Here is a 16,690-nt window from a genome sequence, read left to right on the forward strand (position 1 = left end):
GGTTGATGGGAAGATGTATGGAGCCAAATACAGGGCAATCTTGAAAGAAAACCTCTTGGAGTCCACAAAAGATCTGAGACTGGGGCAGAGGTTCACCTTCCAGCAGGACAACGACCCTAAACATAAAGCCAGGGCAACAATGGAATGGTTTAAAACAAAACATATCCATGTGTTAGAATGGCCCAGTCAAAGTCCGGATCTAAATCCAATCGAATCTGTGGCAAGATCTGAAAACTGCTGTTCACAAACGCTGTCCTTCTAATCTGACTGAGCTGGAGCGGAATGGGCAAGAATTTCAGTCTCTAGATACAGTATGCAAAGCTGGTAGAGACATACCCTAAAACCTAGGTTCTCAATGTGTGGTACGCGTACCCCAGGGGGTACTTCTGATGGTTTCAGGGGGTACTCGGGCTTTATATACTTAACCAAGAATAACAAATTTAGAGTTTTAGAAAATGATAAATCTTATTTAAACCACACCAAATTAGTGTTTTAGCTAATTAAAAGCAATAGGAAATGCTTGGAAACAGTTTAGAACCAATTATAATGTACAACGATTAAATATATATTTGTCAAGGGGTACTTGTGATAATGTTTACTATGCTAGGGGGTACTTGGTGAGTACAGGGTTTTAACCACTTGCCGACCGCGCGCTTATACCGTGTGTCGGCAAAGTGGCAGCTGCAGGACCAGCGACGCAGTTCTGCGTCGCCAGCTGCAGGCTGATTAATCAGGAAGCAGCCGCTCGCGCAAACGGCTGCTTCCTGTCAATTCACGGCGGGGGGGCTCCGTGAATAGCCTGCGGGCCGCCGATGGCGGCTCGCAGGCTAAATGTAAACACAAGCGGAAATAATCCGCTTTGTTTACATTGTACGGCGCTGCTGCGCAGCAGCGCCGTAAGGCAGATTGGCCATCCCCGGCCAATCAGCGGCCGGGGATCGCCGCCATGTGACAGGGGACGTCCTGTCACTGGCTGCACAGGACGGATAGCGTCCTGTGCAGCCCGAATCACCAGGGGGGAAAGGTAGGAGAGGGAGGGGGGAATTTCGCCGCGGAGGGGGGCTTTGAGGTGCCCCCTCCCGCAACATGCCTGCAGGCAGGAGCGATCAGACCCCCCCTGCACATCATCCCCATAGGGGGGAAAAAAGGGGGGGCGATCTGATCGCTCTGTGTGCACCGATCTGTGCTGGGGGCTGCAGAGCCCACCCAGCACAGATCCCAACAAACATCGCTGGTCCTTAAGGGGGGGTAAAGGGTGGGTCCTCAAGTGGTTAAAAGGGGTACATACCAATAAAATGTTGAGAAACACTGCCCTAAAAGACTGGCAGCTGTAATAGCAGCAAAAGGTGGTTCTACAAAGTATTGACTCAGGGGGCTGAATAATTACGCACACCCCACTTTGCAGTTATTGATTTGTAAAAAATGTTTGGAATCATGTATGATTTTCGTTACACTTCTCACATGTACACCACTTTGTGTTGGTCTTTCACATGGAATTCCAATAAAATTGATTCATGTTTGTGGCAGTAATGTGACAAAATGTGGAAAACTTCAAGGGGGCCATATACTTTTGCAAGCCACTTATTTATTTTTATTTTTTTCTTTTAACCACTTTGCATCCAGACCTTGGTTCCCCCCTTATGGACCAGGGCAGTTTTGACATTTTATATATTTCCTTATTTAATCAGCAATAACTTTATCCATACTTACGACACCTAAATTAAATATATATAATTTTCTTTCAAGGCAAACTAGGCTTTTATTGTATGGCATTTTTTCCCTCAAACTATTTGTTTTTATGCCTTTTAAAGTATAACTGTCAGGCATAAAATGATTTATTTTTATCTGGTAAACAAGTAATAAGGATGCTAACCAAGCAATCCAAAAGTTAAAATCCCTATTACTTTTCTTGTTGATAAATGATCATTCCCCAGTTTACTTGACTCTTATTTGGTACACAAAGGAAGTTGCAGGGCATGCTGGGTTGTCCTTTTTTGCTTCTCTACTTCCCCTCAGACTTAACTAATGCAGCCTGATGCCTCTTTCCCTCCTATTTTCCCCTCCTACACCTGTGTTCCTCTGTGATTGGCCAATACTTCTCATGCTGAGACAATGCACTTTCAATAGTAAAGGGCGGGCAAATCAGGCAGAGAAGAGTAAGGGAGGAAATGACATCAGGATTAGCTTCAAAATAACCAGAGATAAAATGAGAAATGCTAAGAAGGATTTTCTATTTAATGTAGAAAAAGTACTAAAATCAAAACGTGGACAGTGCAATACATACTGTATGTTATGTAAGTAGAGCAAGTATTTATCTACTTCTATATGTGGTTTTTTTTTTTTCTGAGATAGTATGGCTGACAAGCTCCTCTTTAACCTGTAGCCGACCGCATCACGCCGATGGGCATGGCCGCGGCGGCAGCCCCAGGACCGTCTAACGCCGGTCGGCGTAAAGTCCTGGGGCTCTGTTTTGCAGGAGATTGCGCACAGGATGCGGGCGCATCTCCTGCTTGGTGGGCGGAGCGGAGCTCCGCCTTCAGTCTCCGAGCAGCGCATGCCGCTCGGGAGACTGTTAAGACGGCGTAATCGCTGTCTAATCACTGGGACAGCGCTGCAAGTAGCAGCAGCGCTGTACTGGGGACAGCCGTGTGACAGAGGCACAGGGGTGATCGTCTGTCATAGGCTGGCAGAGGGAGGGGGGAATACATCAGTTAAACACACTTTTTATAAAAAAAAAAAAAAATACCCACAAATAAAAAAACATCTGGGGGGGCAATCAGACCCCACCAACAGAAATCTCTGTTTACAGAGATCTCAGTTGTTGGGGAGAAAAGGGGGGGGGGGGAATCACTTGTGTGCTGTGTCGTGTGGCCCTGCAGCTTGGTAAAGATAGAGATCCCTTGGCCCATATGCAATTCCCTATTTCTCCTAGGAGATAATTTTCACTCCTTGTCATAAAACGCCTTTCAAGCCACCAACAACCAAGAAAATGTCAAAATAAATTTGATAGCACTTTTTTTTTTTTTTGCTGCCAAGTTTTGGCTACTTTTTCAATTGTAAAATGCTGAAAAGTTGTTTTAAAGAGAAGATGAAAAATATCTCCTTGGAGAGAACTCTGGTGAAAAAGTTAATTGCATATGGGAGCCTTATCTACCGTAAGTTTCGATGTTTGCAATCGTTCTCCCCAGTTCCAAAATCTGAATAAAATGACAAGACTTCAGTTCACCAATAAAATCACAATATGGTGGATGTCTCTGAGTATGCCGAGGGCAAATTTGTGAGACTTCTTTGCGTGTAAGAAAGCACACAAATGCCAAGGTTCTACATAAATAATGAAATAAAGACTGGACATCGTGAAAGATCAAAAATTATTTTAATTCCCATATTGATAATAAAAATAATTCCATGAATTTTGTAAACCATTGCATAAATGCTATAGTGTAAAAGTCTTTTTTCTTAAAAACAAGTGTTAACAATTTTTAACGATTTCACTATAAGTAAATGATTATGCCATTATAAATAATACCTTCTTTATCAGGAAAAGAATTCCATTCACAAGACCATTCTTTTGTGATACAAGCAAACCAGATTAGCTTTCATAAATTAATACATGTAAAATCTATAATATTTAAGGTCTTATGCTGACCACAGTTACACAAATATACTGTAACAATATTACTAATAAACACTAGTTAAGATAAAAGGTTATTTTCATTGTCAATACATAACCAAAAGGATATGTTTTTCAGATTTCATTTTAACTTAAAAAAAATTTGAAAAAGCTCTACAATATGCAGCTTGGATTCCAACGTAAACCCTTCAAACTCTGCAAAACCCTGAGAAACCAAAAACACATTTGCATTAAATTTATCCCTGGACAATGCTATATGGCAACATCCGTATAAAAATGTATCGGCTACAAGGAATTAAAGGACAGCTCCAGGCAGGACTACTAAGAAAATCATAAGGATACTAACAATGTAACATACAGTGATATGTAATTGGATATTTTTTATTGAATATTATTATAAGTGCTTCTACTAAGAGTTACAAAAGCTATTTTCAGGATTTGAATCAGTGTAATCCAGAACAATGGGCAAGTCTCCACTCTACTGATAAGTACACAAGCCCAGCTTTTTATATTTTTTTTTATTTTACTACAAAAGGTTTAGAAATGTATCTTTAACAAGTGCTGTTAGTTAAATAACCTAAATATACATATAAATGGCCAAAAAGGCATTGGCAAAAGTGTAATGGGAAGGTGCTTTCCTTACAGAAGATTATCCAATCCAAGATATAATTCGCAGTTTAATAAGTAATCTAGTCCTGAAGAAAAAAATGTATTATTGAGTTTTGCCAGAGCTGTCCTTTTACTATTTGGTCAAATATCTTTTCACACAGGTTGTTTTATAGTTCATAAAAAAATGAATTTGATAGATTTATATAATTCCTAATAGTGCATCTATTTATCTATTGAGTTTTATAGCTTCAATTTAATATATTTGCATAACATATGTAGTAGTATTTATTTAATATCAAAGTCACCTGCATGTTATAAGTAATACTTTTGCATAAATAACACTACAGAAATATCTTTGTTTTAGGTTTATGTGTAACTCAAGTTTGCTCATCAAAAACATTCGGGCCAATGACCGTACATGATGAGCAGTGAGGCGCAGTGTAAACAATAGCAACCAATCAGAAGAGAGCTTCCATTCTACCCAATCAGGTGCAGGAAACAGATTCTAGATCGGATGCCAAAACTTACTGCAGACTGCTGCTCTTAGAACTATGCTAATAAATTGTCTAGTAGAGTTATTTTAGGGAAAAACTTAAAAAAAAATTAAACTGGTTCTCCAAGAAAGATAGAATTCTTTCCAAAGACAGAGGAGGCTGTTCAGTGATACACAACCTTCAGCTCATTAAACTCAACAAGAGAATTTAGTTTGATGTCTGTGCTGGTTTTTCCCAATCAAGGATGTGGAAACCAGCTATAGTCGATGCTCATAAGAGTGAATTTATAGTAGAGGCCTGCATCGGGTTGGGTACACACAGGTTACCTGAAATGCGGGTCGGAGTACCCGTTTTGACTTGAATCATGTTGCAGGACGGGTGCGGGTACCAGATTCACCAGAAAGCTGGTTGCGGGTCAAGTGCGGGTCTGAAAAATGAGACTCACACAGGACATCGGGGTCGGGTACCCGTTTTGATTTAATCGGGTTACGGGTCCGGTAGTTGGTGTGCGGGTACCAGATTCACCAGAAACCTGCTTTCTGGTGAATCTGGTACCCGCACACCAACTACCCGACCCGTAACCCGATTAAATCGAAACGGGTACCCGACCCTGATGTCCTGTGTGGGTCTCATTTTTCAGGCCCGCACTTGACCCGCAACCAGCTTTCTGGTGTGGGTAGTGTGTCTGTGGGTACCATATTCACCAGAAAGCGGGTTTGCGGGTTGGGTGCGGGTCTGAAAAATTAGACATGCGCAAGCCTCTAATTTATAGTACCCTTTAAATAACAATCGTTTTCCTTTAAGCTGATTTCAAATAAAGTAAAAGACTTGATCTAGACTTTACAGTAACTCAGCCTTGTGGAGATGTGTGTTGAGCAAAGAAGTAACAGTATACAAATTTTCACTGACGCAACAAACCTCTAAACATTTTAATGCATGCATTCTCCTTCAATTTTGAAGTGAAGCCAAATGAAAAAAATAAACACTTCCAATAGTTTAAACAAAAAAAAACAAAAAACAGACAGGATCTAGAAAATTACTGGGCTGATACCCATAAACTGAAAATGGGAAGGCATTGACCAAGGCAGCCAATCAGTTTCCAGCATTTCTCTAGTGGTGAGTAGAGGACAAAAAAAAAAAAAAAAAAAAAAGCACTGGAATGGATATTATGGGAAAAAAGAAAGCGCATCCTTGCATTTTTCCCTGCGCATATCCATTTTTGTACAACCTTTTGGAAAGTGTGTACATCCCATTAAAAATACATTTTCTAAAGACAATTCAACATACATGGCCTTGGCTGCTGCAACATAAAAGGTTTAAAGGACTCTAAATCAATACAGACATGGTGTGGTTATCAACTCAGGGTTTATGCTACAACTGAAAACAAGCTGCTTTTTCAGATAGATTCACATTTTGGTACATTTCTTTGGTCTGTCCTTTTCTTCAAAAAGTATTAATACTACACGAATAATTATTTATGCCTAACCCGGACAAAAACTTGTCTATTGCATGTTAGCACCCAGAAGTACACAGATCAACACAGTAATAATATAGATAGTGAACTGGATAAGACAGATGCAATAAAGAACATTTTATTACATAGTTCAACAATCTCACTGAAACTGTGGCCAGTGGCTAAAGGCTCGTACACACTCTTGACTAAAGTTGGCTGATAACAAGCATGTGTACGGCAGCCCCCCAACCCACAAGCGATCCGCAGGTGGATCTACTCACCCTACAGATGGCCAACTACTTTGAAGACAACGCTCCCCCACCCGCAGCGTGACGGCACGCGCACAACGCTCCGTCCTTCCTCCGCCCCCTCCCGCAACGTCATGCGACATCAGCTACACAGCTGACACACATCTGTACTGGCCGGCCCAAGGAGATCAGGTTTCTGATCCCGATGGGTGACATGCATCATAGGTGTGTATGCACCTTAAGGAAGATTAACAGACTAATTAAATGTGGACTTGTCATTACATTCATTATGACTCAGCAAGTTATTTTATTTAAACTTAAACTTAGTATCCCTGACATCAAAATACATTACAGGATAGCTTTGACTACCACTACCTAAGTGGCAGACATTTTGTATGCCAAAACAACATTCACGAGAATGCAACTTACAAGTTCACTAGCTCCAAATAGTTAACGAGTGTTAATCCAACAAATTAATCCAACAAAATGGCTGCTTACATGGTCTATGTGCATCAGGAAGTTTCTTAACCCCAAGAGAGGCTTCTCTTTCTTTCACAGCTAAATTCTCGCTGAAAAATTGTATATTTTTTCCCAACAATGGTTTCCACTTTGTAAGTAACACTAATCAGCACTGTCTGGTGATGTGTTCCAAGACAAACCAATAAGCACACCAATAACACAAAAATGCATAAAAAAAGATGATTTGCCTTGTATATGATAGAGCAAAGATGGCTTGCACCCATTTCAAGAGACAAATGACGGAGCATAATAATACTGTTTTCCGCATAACTCCTGGATGTGGCAGAATTCAGTGCAATTTTAAATGGGTTGTATTGGAAAATGCAAAAACGCTGTACAGTTTAAATGTGTGTGGACAAACGTTTACATGGACTGATATGCATTTCCCGAGTGGTTTATTAACTACAATGGCCAGTGCCTGGTTTGCTGTGCGTGGGAAAGGACATCGCTAATGGAGAGAGTTCATGCCAAAAGAGCAGCATGACCCAACGTTCCAGATGGTTCTAGGCAGTGGCAGAGGTTAACGTGGGAAGCCTGAGGAGAATCCAGTCTTCCCTCTCCTTGGGTAAGCATTTTCTTTTTGAGCTTTGTAACACCTCTGGTTCTCTTAAAGAGACCCTGTACTGAAAAAAAACAGTCCCATGGGGGGGTACTTACCTCGGGAGGAAGCCTTAGGGTCCCAATGAGGCTTCCCCCTACCCTGTAGCTGCAGGCAATCCAGCGCTGGCTCCCCCGAAGTCTCCGGCAATCCTGGCTCGACAAGCCTGACAAGGCTTGATATATTTACCTTCCCTGGCTCCAGCGGGGGCGCTGTTGCGGCTCTCAGCACGGAGATAGGCGGAAATATCCGATCTCTGTCGGGTCCACTCTACTATGCAGGCGCAGGAGACTTGCGCCTGCGCAGTAGAGCGGCCAGACAGTGATCGGCTATATCCGCCTATCTCCGAGCGGAGAGCAGATACTGCGCCTGCGCTGGAGCCGGGAAGGTAAATATTTACATCCCCACTGTTCGGAGGGGGACAGCAAAGCCGCCGTGGGACAAAGGAGGACGGGGGAAGCCTCGATGGGATCCAGAGGCTTCTCCCACCCGAGGTGAGTACCCCCCAGTGGAACTTTTTCTCGTTACAGGTTTTCCTTAAAGGGAACCAGAGATGAACGTTTCACACAAAATAAACATATTAGTTGATAGCTTGTAAAGAATAAATGCTCTACCTGATAATTTTGCCGCTCTGGTGTGCCTTTTTTAGTGTTTTTTATCCATTATTGCTCCAGGAAAAATCAAATATGGCCGCCGGCTCATATCCCTTCTCCTTCCGGGTTATATGAGTTGTTCTGGATGTGCTGTCTAGGCTATATGAGACTATGCTGCTATCTAGGCTTATGCAGCCTTTCATCTGTGTGCTTTCATTTTGGTATGATCTGCCTGTAGGAAGTGTCACTGATAATAACTGCAGTTTCATTCCTATGAGAATCTAGTGCACACAGAGCACACAGGGATCATATTACAGCCACAGGGCTTCTCTCTCAGGAGCAGCAGCCCCTCCCAGTCATCACAGCTCTCAGTATGCAAAGCAGAAGATCTAAGCCAGGAGGGGGAAGGCTTGGGCTTGAAAGGACTCCACAGAAGAGTGACTCAGCTATAATGATTCCAGGTCAAACCTCGACTGAATAGTCGATGGATTCTTATCACAGTTGCTAATAGACTAATTAAGCAGATAACAATGAAACTAAAAGCAGGGTAGGTGTTTACTGTCATGTTCCCACTGATAAATGTAATAAAATACATGAGGGTGCTTCATCTCTGGTTCTCTTTAAGCTTTACTTACCTGGGGCTTCTTCCAGCCAATTGAAGTCTGTGTGGCCCTCACCACAGTTCCACTGTGCTCCAGAGTCCTGCTGTCAAACCTGTATTGACTGTCAACATGCATCTCGCAATCACACTCCAGTGACTGAAAGCATACTGCGCATGTTCCCTGAACGCTACTGGTGACAAGATCGCAAGAGGCGCTGACTGGGCAATCACTACAGGCCTGACAGCGGGACTCTTGAGCACAGCAGAACTGCGGGCAAGCGACAACACAGTCTTCTAGGTTCTGGAAGATGCCCCAGATAATTATAGCTTTATATTCTTTTGTCAGCTCCTGTATTCTTCTGTATTCTGTAACAAAGTTTTCTCTTGAAACAGGTGCCAATCATCTCTTGATAACTTTTCAAGGCTGTTTAACAGATTTCCCCTCTGTGATTACTCTACTACTGCTAAGACGACCTGTTCTAAAACACAAACAGCAGATGTAAAGTTAGCTATGAAAAAGGGAAGCTCTCCATTGGTGGAAGGAAACCTGTAAGGATTACTGATGCAAACAACAGTGTTTAGGGTGTTAATATATTCACATTCCTGCTCCTCTTCTGTCTTGGTATACATAACTTTTTCACCTATATTATGATGCTTATACACAAGGACAATGCTGAAGACCAGCGCTGGATAAGGAGGAGAACAGACGGCTCTTTTCATGGGACACACCATTGGGGAAGGGGGGAAAGAAAAGTGGCAAATGTTTGTAAAAATGAGACAACTACAAACTACGAGTTTCACAAAGAACAATTTTAACAATCTAACCAGCCACGTCATGAAAAAAGGGGATTAGAATTAAGGTTCACATTACAGCAAACAATTTCAAAGTATATGACAACTTGCTATAGTATAAATATGACAGCAGAACATTGAACCACAGAGAAAGAAGACACTAGTAGAAAAAACTGTGACTTGATTGCAATGGAAACAAAAGCCGACAGATTAAGGATATTATTTTGGGCAAACATTATACATTCTGCCGCTAAACTAAAGGTCCCGTCAAGTATACATATAACAAATGTTTTGGCACCTCTGTTCAGCACTTTTCAAAGTAAAGTCTCTTGCAGGTAACAAATTTCTTCAAATTTTGATAATCAATTACCATCTTGTTTTAAAGTGTACCTGAGATGGGGGGGAGGGAAGAAAAAAATACATACCTGGGGCTTCCTCCAGCCAACTTCAGGCAAAACGCTCCCTCCCCATCCTGCCAAGCCGCCACGATCCTGCGCCAGTCTGCGCATGCTCAGTACGGCCACATGCTTGACCAAGCGCAATTTCTGAGATGTACCGGACCATCCAGCAGGGGTTCGGAGCGTCCGGGGGAGACAACAAAGGAGCAATCGGCTTGAAGGTGGCTGGAGGAAGCCCCAGGTATGTATAAGGTTTTTTTTGTCCCCATCTCAGATTCCCTTTAAGGATATTATTTGCATCTCCATTTTGAAAGTGTGGGGTGATTTTTTTTGCACATGCTGAGATTTGACCAATTCCTGAATATGCAAATAATTCCTTAAGAAACAAAATAACTATTAATTAGTTGTTTAATAACCTCTCACTATTTATTACACATGCAAAGCATTATCTGACAAAAGCATCTACCAACTAATAAAAACATTCAGCTCAGGTCAGATCACTAAGGCCCGGTAAAAAAGTAGCATTTTCCAGAAAAGGCAGAAAAATACAAAAGCGAACAGTGAACGCATCCTCTGTTATTAATAGGAAAAGTCTTTGCTGTCAATCAGAACACAAATGCATTGTGCATGGACTACTGGATCGCAAATGCAAAATCCTGACCTGATGCATTTTTATGTAAACTTATCACAACCATGCTACAAATCAGACGCAATGGAAGCTTATGGGAATAGACTGTCTTTTCCCACTAGGCTGGTCGCCGCATTCCACCACTGACACCTGCCATTTTGTCCAAAGTAGATCGGACTCCAGCAGAAGCATGGGGCACCCCACTGGTTTGTAAAAAGTAAAATGGGAATCTAGCTACAAAAGGGAACATTCTCACTGGGTCATGGTGGACTAATGAGAATCCTACCTGTTGCTAGGTAGGACTCCAGTTGATTTTTTTTCTTTTACAATCCAATAGTCCACCCCATGCTTCTGCCAGGCTGTGATTGGTTTCAGGCCAAACGGAAGAGCAGTAGCAGTGGACGTTATGCGGACAAAGCAGATGGTTGGCGATGTGAATGGAGCAGAAACAAAGCGGCAGATATGTGACGGAGTGCAGATGCACCGCCCGGTCCGTCCGGTGTAAATTGCATTGAGCCCGGCGACTCTCAGCAAAGTCGTGCTGTGATCCCAGAAGCTCCTCTTTGCACTGAGCACAATAAAGGTGTTGCTTGTGCACAGATAGGCTGAGAGAAGGACTGATGAGGACCGCATGATCCGACTTCCGCATCCGGGTTCACAGTGTGACTTTACTGAGTCCCTGGCCCCAATGCAATTTACACCAGTGGGACTGGGGGGCAGAAAGCTTTACATCACAGCCAGTAAGCGATTGGGTATATCCATGTATTCGTGGCTATGCTTAAAAGCATACCCACGCCGTCTGCTCAGTGTCCCTTTAATGAACAACTGTACATGATCTACAATACCTTGCCATTGGTAGCTTATATTAAAATGAGAAGTACAGTATGGAGAACATATACATTGAACAAAGGTGCACTTAAAATTGAATTACAAACATTTGTTTTAGCAGTGTAAAGTATGTGCAACATTGGAGGAAATAGTTTTGCTGTAAGAACCCAATAATCAGAGTGTTAGAATAGCTTCATATCACCAAATGCATTTTACTGAGTTTGAAAACTGTTCTCATCAGTGATTTTTGGGCTTCATTCACCTAACACTAACCTCCCCTTTAAAGTGTATCCGAGGTGACATGTGACATGAGATAAACATGGATGTACAGTGCAAAACACGTTAACCAGGCTGTTGTATTTTTTATTTTGCTGCCTGACAGAGTTCATTTTTAGGCATGGATGTGACATGTCTTCTGTGTTGTCGGTATCTTGTCGGGAATATAGTAAACCTCACCGATAAGCAAATTACAGCCATAAAAGTTTTCCTGGCAGAATACTACTTCTGATCGCAGAGGGAGATAGAAAAAGGTCAATAGTTCATGTATTTTCACTCAAGGACATTTAATAGGCTGCTGCTGAGCAGAGACAACAAACCATTAATTCTACTTTGTAAATTAAATGTCAAAATATAAAATTAAACCATGGGAGATCTAAAAAAAAAAAAAAAAAAAGTAATTTTTAGGAGTTGGAGGATAAATACAATTGTTTATCTCAGAAGTCCATTTTCACCTCGGGCTCACATTAAAGCTCTTCCTGATGCCTAACCCTAATGTCCCCTCTTCGTGATAACCCCTACCGGATGCCTAACCATAACCTCTTCCTGAGGCTTAAAGCTGTGTCGGAACATGGTGAATGTGTTTCAATGGAGAACTGTGAGCACCTGCCATTCAATCCAGATCTACAAATGCATGCAACTGAGGAAGACCGGAAATTTCTGTCCGGAGCAAACAAGTGCTAAAAAGGCATCAGCACCAATTACAGTTGGCCCTACCTTCATGACATAACGCTCAAGGCAGGGAGGAGGTGGAGTATGGAAAGACTGCAGCTGTTAGTACACTGCTCCTAGTAACTGCAAATAGTTCACAGCCAAATATAAATAGAATATATATATATATATATTTATTTCAAATGCATGTTTTAAAACTGTATTTCTATGAAATGCAATTCTGAAAATACTGTATGCATGGACTAGGGGTATAGAGTGGTCAACTTACCAAAAAAGTTTGAAAGCTACCAATTTATTGCAACATTGGCAATTAACAGTATCATAAAGAAAGTAAGCAAAATATAATCAAGGAAATCTGATACTAGTTCCCGAATATGAATCCTCAATTCTGAATAGATGCGTTTCATTTGGTCTAGCACACAATGGAACGTAACTCGCCAAAAATCAAATCTGGTGCATATATGGTCAATTTGCTACTTTATGACCATGTTGCCTAATTATATGATTCACAACATTCTACAGTATTAATAAGGACCTGCAATACACAACTGTAAACAGTGCTTTCATTAAAAACATGCACAGATTCTGAATTGATGCTTGGACTAATATTTGTACGCCATACATTCCAGTTGTTCTGACAAGATTATTTTTTTCTTCTGCCCAAGTACAACAGATTTCACGTTTAAAAACTACAGTCATAAAGATGAGGAGAGAAAAGATCTGCACAGAATGGTATAGGCACAGTATGTCACATCATAAAGTCTCAACACACAGAGAATTTATATCTTAAATATTTCTAATACAATATAGGAATAATTCACACCTCATTTATGAACAGATCTACTGTCACTATAAAAACATTAAAACTAATTTTGAAACCCTGTAATGGATGTAACTATATCCATTGCAAACACAATTCAATTGCCAATGTTTTGTTTTTTAATTTTATTTTAAAATAAGTCTCCCTATAGGCAAGGTAACTGCAACTGCCCTCCCTGTATTTCACTTACTTTTTAGTTACTCTAGGGCGCTGGCAAATGTCGCACACTTGACACACAACAGTAGATAAGTGAGGTACTCCACTTTGAAAAAAATCAGTGAATAAAAACCTTTTTAACTGAAAACTTGGCAGAAGAAAAAGGAAGAAGGGGGGGGGGGGGGTGGAACGACATTTACAGGCAACTTTTTTAATTATGCAAGGCGAAATAGAAGCAATTGGCAAGATTCTGTTTCTAGGCCATCATGTGATCATTGGGTCTTCGAGGCAAATGGTTGTTAGATGCTAGTGGAGAAGTGGGTTGTGGCACTGCATTCTCTGGCTGACCCTTGTGGGGTGTGCAGAAATCAGTTCCCGGGCACCTAAGGATGCAAATCTTGCTATCAATGTTGAATCAATTCATTAATCTATAAAATGGCACACCTTGCATCAAAATGATCCTGTGCTCAAGAGAGGGTTTGCAAAGTCTACGTGAACTGAAAGAGCAGAACTGATCAACCAGAATTTTACAAAAGGCAACATTGGCTCATCTGCAAAATTATAAAAGGTTTTCGAACAGGAAGCAGAATCATACTTTTACTTCAGGGTATTTACTTAATCCGAACAATGGCAGAGGGGGCAAAGAGTTAAAGGAATACTTAAGGCAAAAAAATAAATAAATAAATGATATTTACTCACCCGGGGCATCCTCAGCCCCCTGAAGCTGGATGGTGTCCTCGCAGCCCCGCTCCGATCGTCCTGTCCCCGCCGGCGGCTACTTCCGGGTTCGGTGACAGGCTGGGAACACGGCTGATTCTCCGCGTTCCCAGCCGCTATATCACCCTCTATGCTGCTATAGCGTATATACATACGCTATATACATACGCTATAGCAGCATAGAGGGTGATATAGCGGCTGGGAACGCGGAGAATCAGCCGCTTTCCCAGCCTGTCGCCAAACCCGGAAGTAGCCGCCGGCGGGGACAGGACGATCGGAGCGGGGCTGCGAGGGCACCATCCAGCTTCAGGGGGCTGAGGGATGCCCCAGGTGAGTAAATATCACTTTTTTTTTTGCCTTAAGTATTCCTTTAAGTGCTGCATTTAAGAGCAAATAGATTTGCAATGATGCTCTGACTATTGGCAAAAAGATCATACTAGTAGGCAGAGTATCACTTCTACCAATCAATCTGCAATGTCACAATTTGGTGTGTTTTTTTTTTCCCCGGAGGGCAAGATGGGGGGGGGGGGGGGGGGTCTGTTAAAGCAATTATGCAGATGAACAGGTCTCCGTTTGGTAAAATTCTGGCTTAGCTCTTTTTCTGAGCTTTCCTCGGTACACACACCTATCATAACAAGGCCTCTTTTCCATGAGCATCTGACACACAGTGAATTAACTGTCAGATGCTCCCATCCACGGGCAGCAGACAGGCGGCCCCCACCATGCGGTTACATCTGAGCAAATGCTCATACACAACATGAGACTTTTTTTGCCATAGGGAAACGTGAACGAGTGAAAGCACTTGACGTGTGGTGTTGCTTCCATACAGCTGCACTTAAATTGCACCCAAATGGCAGTCGTGGGCGGAAGACGGGATGCTGAACTGCTCAACAAGCTAGCAGTTCAGACATCCGTGGAAAAGAGGCCTTAGACCTGTAAATGGAGGTTGGGGAGATGGCAGGAATTGTACCAAACCTGAATTTCGCAAGAGTTACAAACTGCATTTTACCTCAGCTGCCAGTCTAAGGCCACGTTTACAGTGGTGCGGTGTAATGGCCGCTTTGTAGCACGGTTTTCCAAACTGCAATGCATCACCTATGTGTGGTTCACAATGTTTTCGGTGCATTGCAGTACAACAGAGTATGGCATGGTAATGCACTGCATGCAGTGTGTTACCGCAATACGCATGCGTTATCGCTTACAGTGATGCAAACATGCGGCACTGCTTTCCTGGTCGGTCGAGTTCCTGTTGCCAAAGGATTTGTTTAAAAACTTTCAATCCTCAGAAAATGGTAGCCATTAATTTTATAATTTTGCTTATACCCAAAAATAATCACCCCACTTTGTGGCAGATGCACTTTATATTAAGGGTTATAATGTATTTATTTTGGGCCAAGATCAAGTGACAGACTGACTATATTGATGTTTATGGGCAGATTAAGATTAAAAATAAATAAATAAAAAAAAGCAGGTTATCAGGGCAATAAAGACCTCAGATTATTCTTAAAGTTCCTTGATTTACAACTAGCGGACATTGTTACTTCAGTTTGAAAAAAATTAAATTTAGGCAAATAAATATGTTTACTTTCCTAAACTGTATAAAACGAAACAAAGCATCAACTAATAATTAATAAGAAGCTAAAAAAATAAAGTACAAAAAGATAAGACCAAAGAAAAGCACCACAATTCTGGTTGGTGATCCCCAAGTGCATAATAAACATAACAATACTAAATAAAATAATCTAAATATATTGACTATACCACAAAAATACTTATGAACTGAAAAATAAGAAAATAAAATTCAATGCATATGGCCACTTTTCAACCTAAGCTACTTTCAAATATTTAAATTGAAAGGCTAAAAATTAAAATAAATGCTAGTAATATTGGTAACCTCTTATACTAAACAGCTACAGATAGTCATTCCACATCTCAAATTGTTATCAACTATAGACTAAAACCAACAGTGACTACCAAGATTTCTGGAAAAAAAAAAAAAAAAATATTATATATATATATATATATATATATATATATATATATATATATATATATATATATATATATATATATATACATATACATATACATATATATATATATATATATATATATATATATATATATATATATATATACCATATATATATATATATATATATATATATATATATATATATATATATATATATATATATATATAAATAAATAAAAAAAAAATCAAAAAAGCCGATCATACAATACTTCTCTATTTTGGTCACCGTTACTGAAAATGGAAAAAACTAAACCATGTCACTTTGCACATTTGGCTAATCCATTGAAATGCTAATGTTCAAAAAAGTCTTTGGCAAAAGACTACAAAATATAATAATATATATATATATTAAAAGAAAGAAAAAATAGAAGTTCATTGATATTCAAAGCAAATTGTGTGATCCATCTGATCAATGGCAATTCTGTACTGATATCCTTAGTTTTTAGGGACTTTACCTTTGTTTTCTCAGAGATTAATAAACGTCAACCAGTTTCTGTCAAAAGCTAAATATTGCTCTAGGTTTATCATTATAAAATGGAAGTCCAGTCAGTGATTTCAACAGATGTTCTTTGTTCTTTAGAGAAACCGAAAAGAGGCAGGTGCATTTCACTTAGCAACCAAT

This window comes from Hyperolius riggenbachi, chromosome 7 (genome assembly GCF_040937935.1).
Source record: "Hyperolius riggenbachi isolate aHypRig1 chromosome 7, aHypRig1.pri, whole genome shotgun sequence".
Lineage (NCBI taxonomy): Eukaryota > Metazoa > Chordata > Amphibia > Anura > Hyperoliidae > Hyperolius > Hyperolius riggenbachi.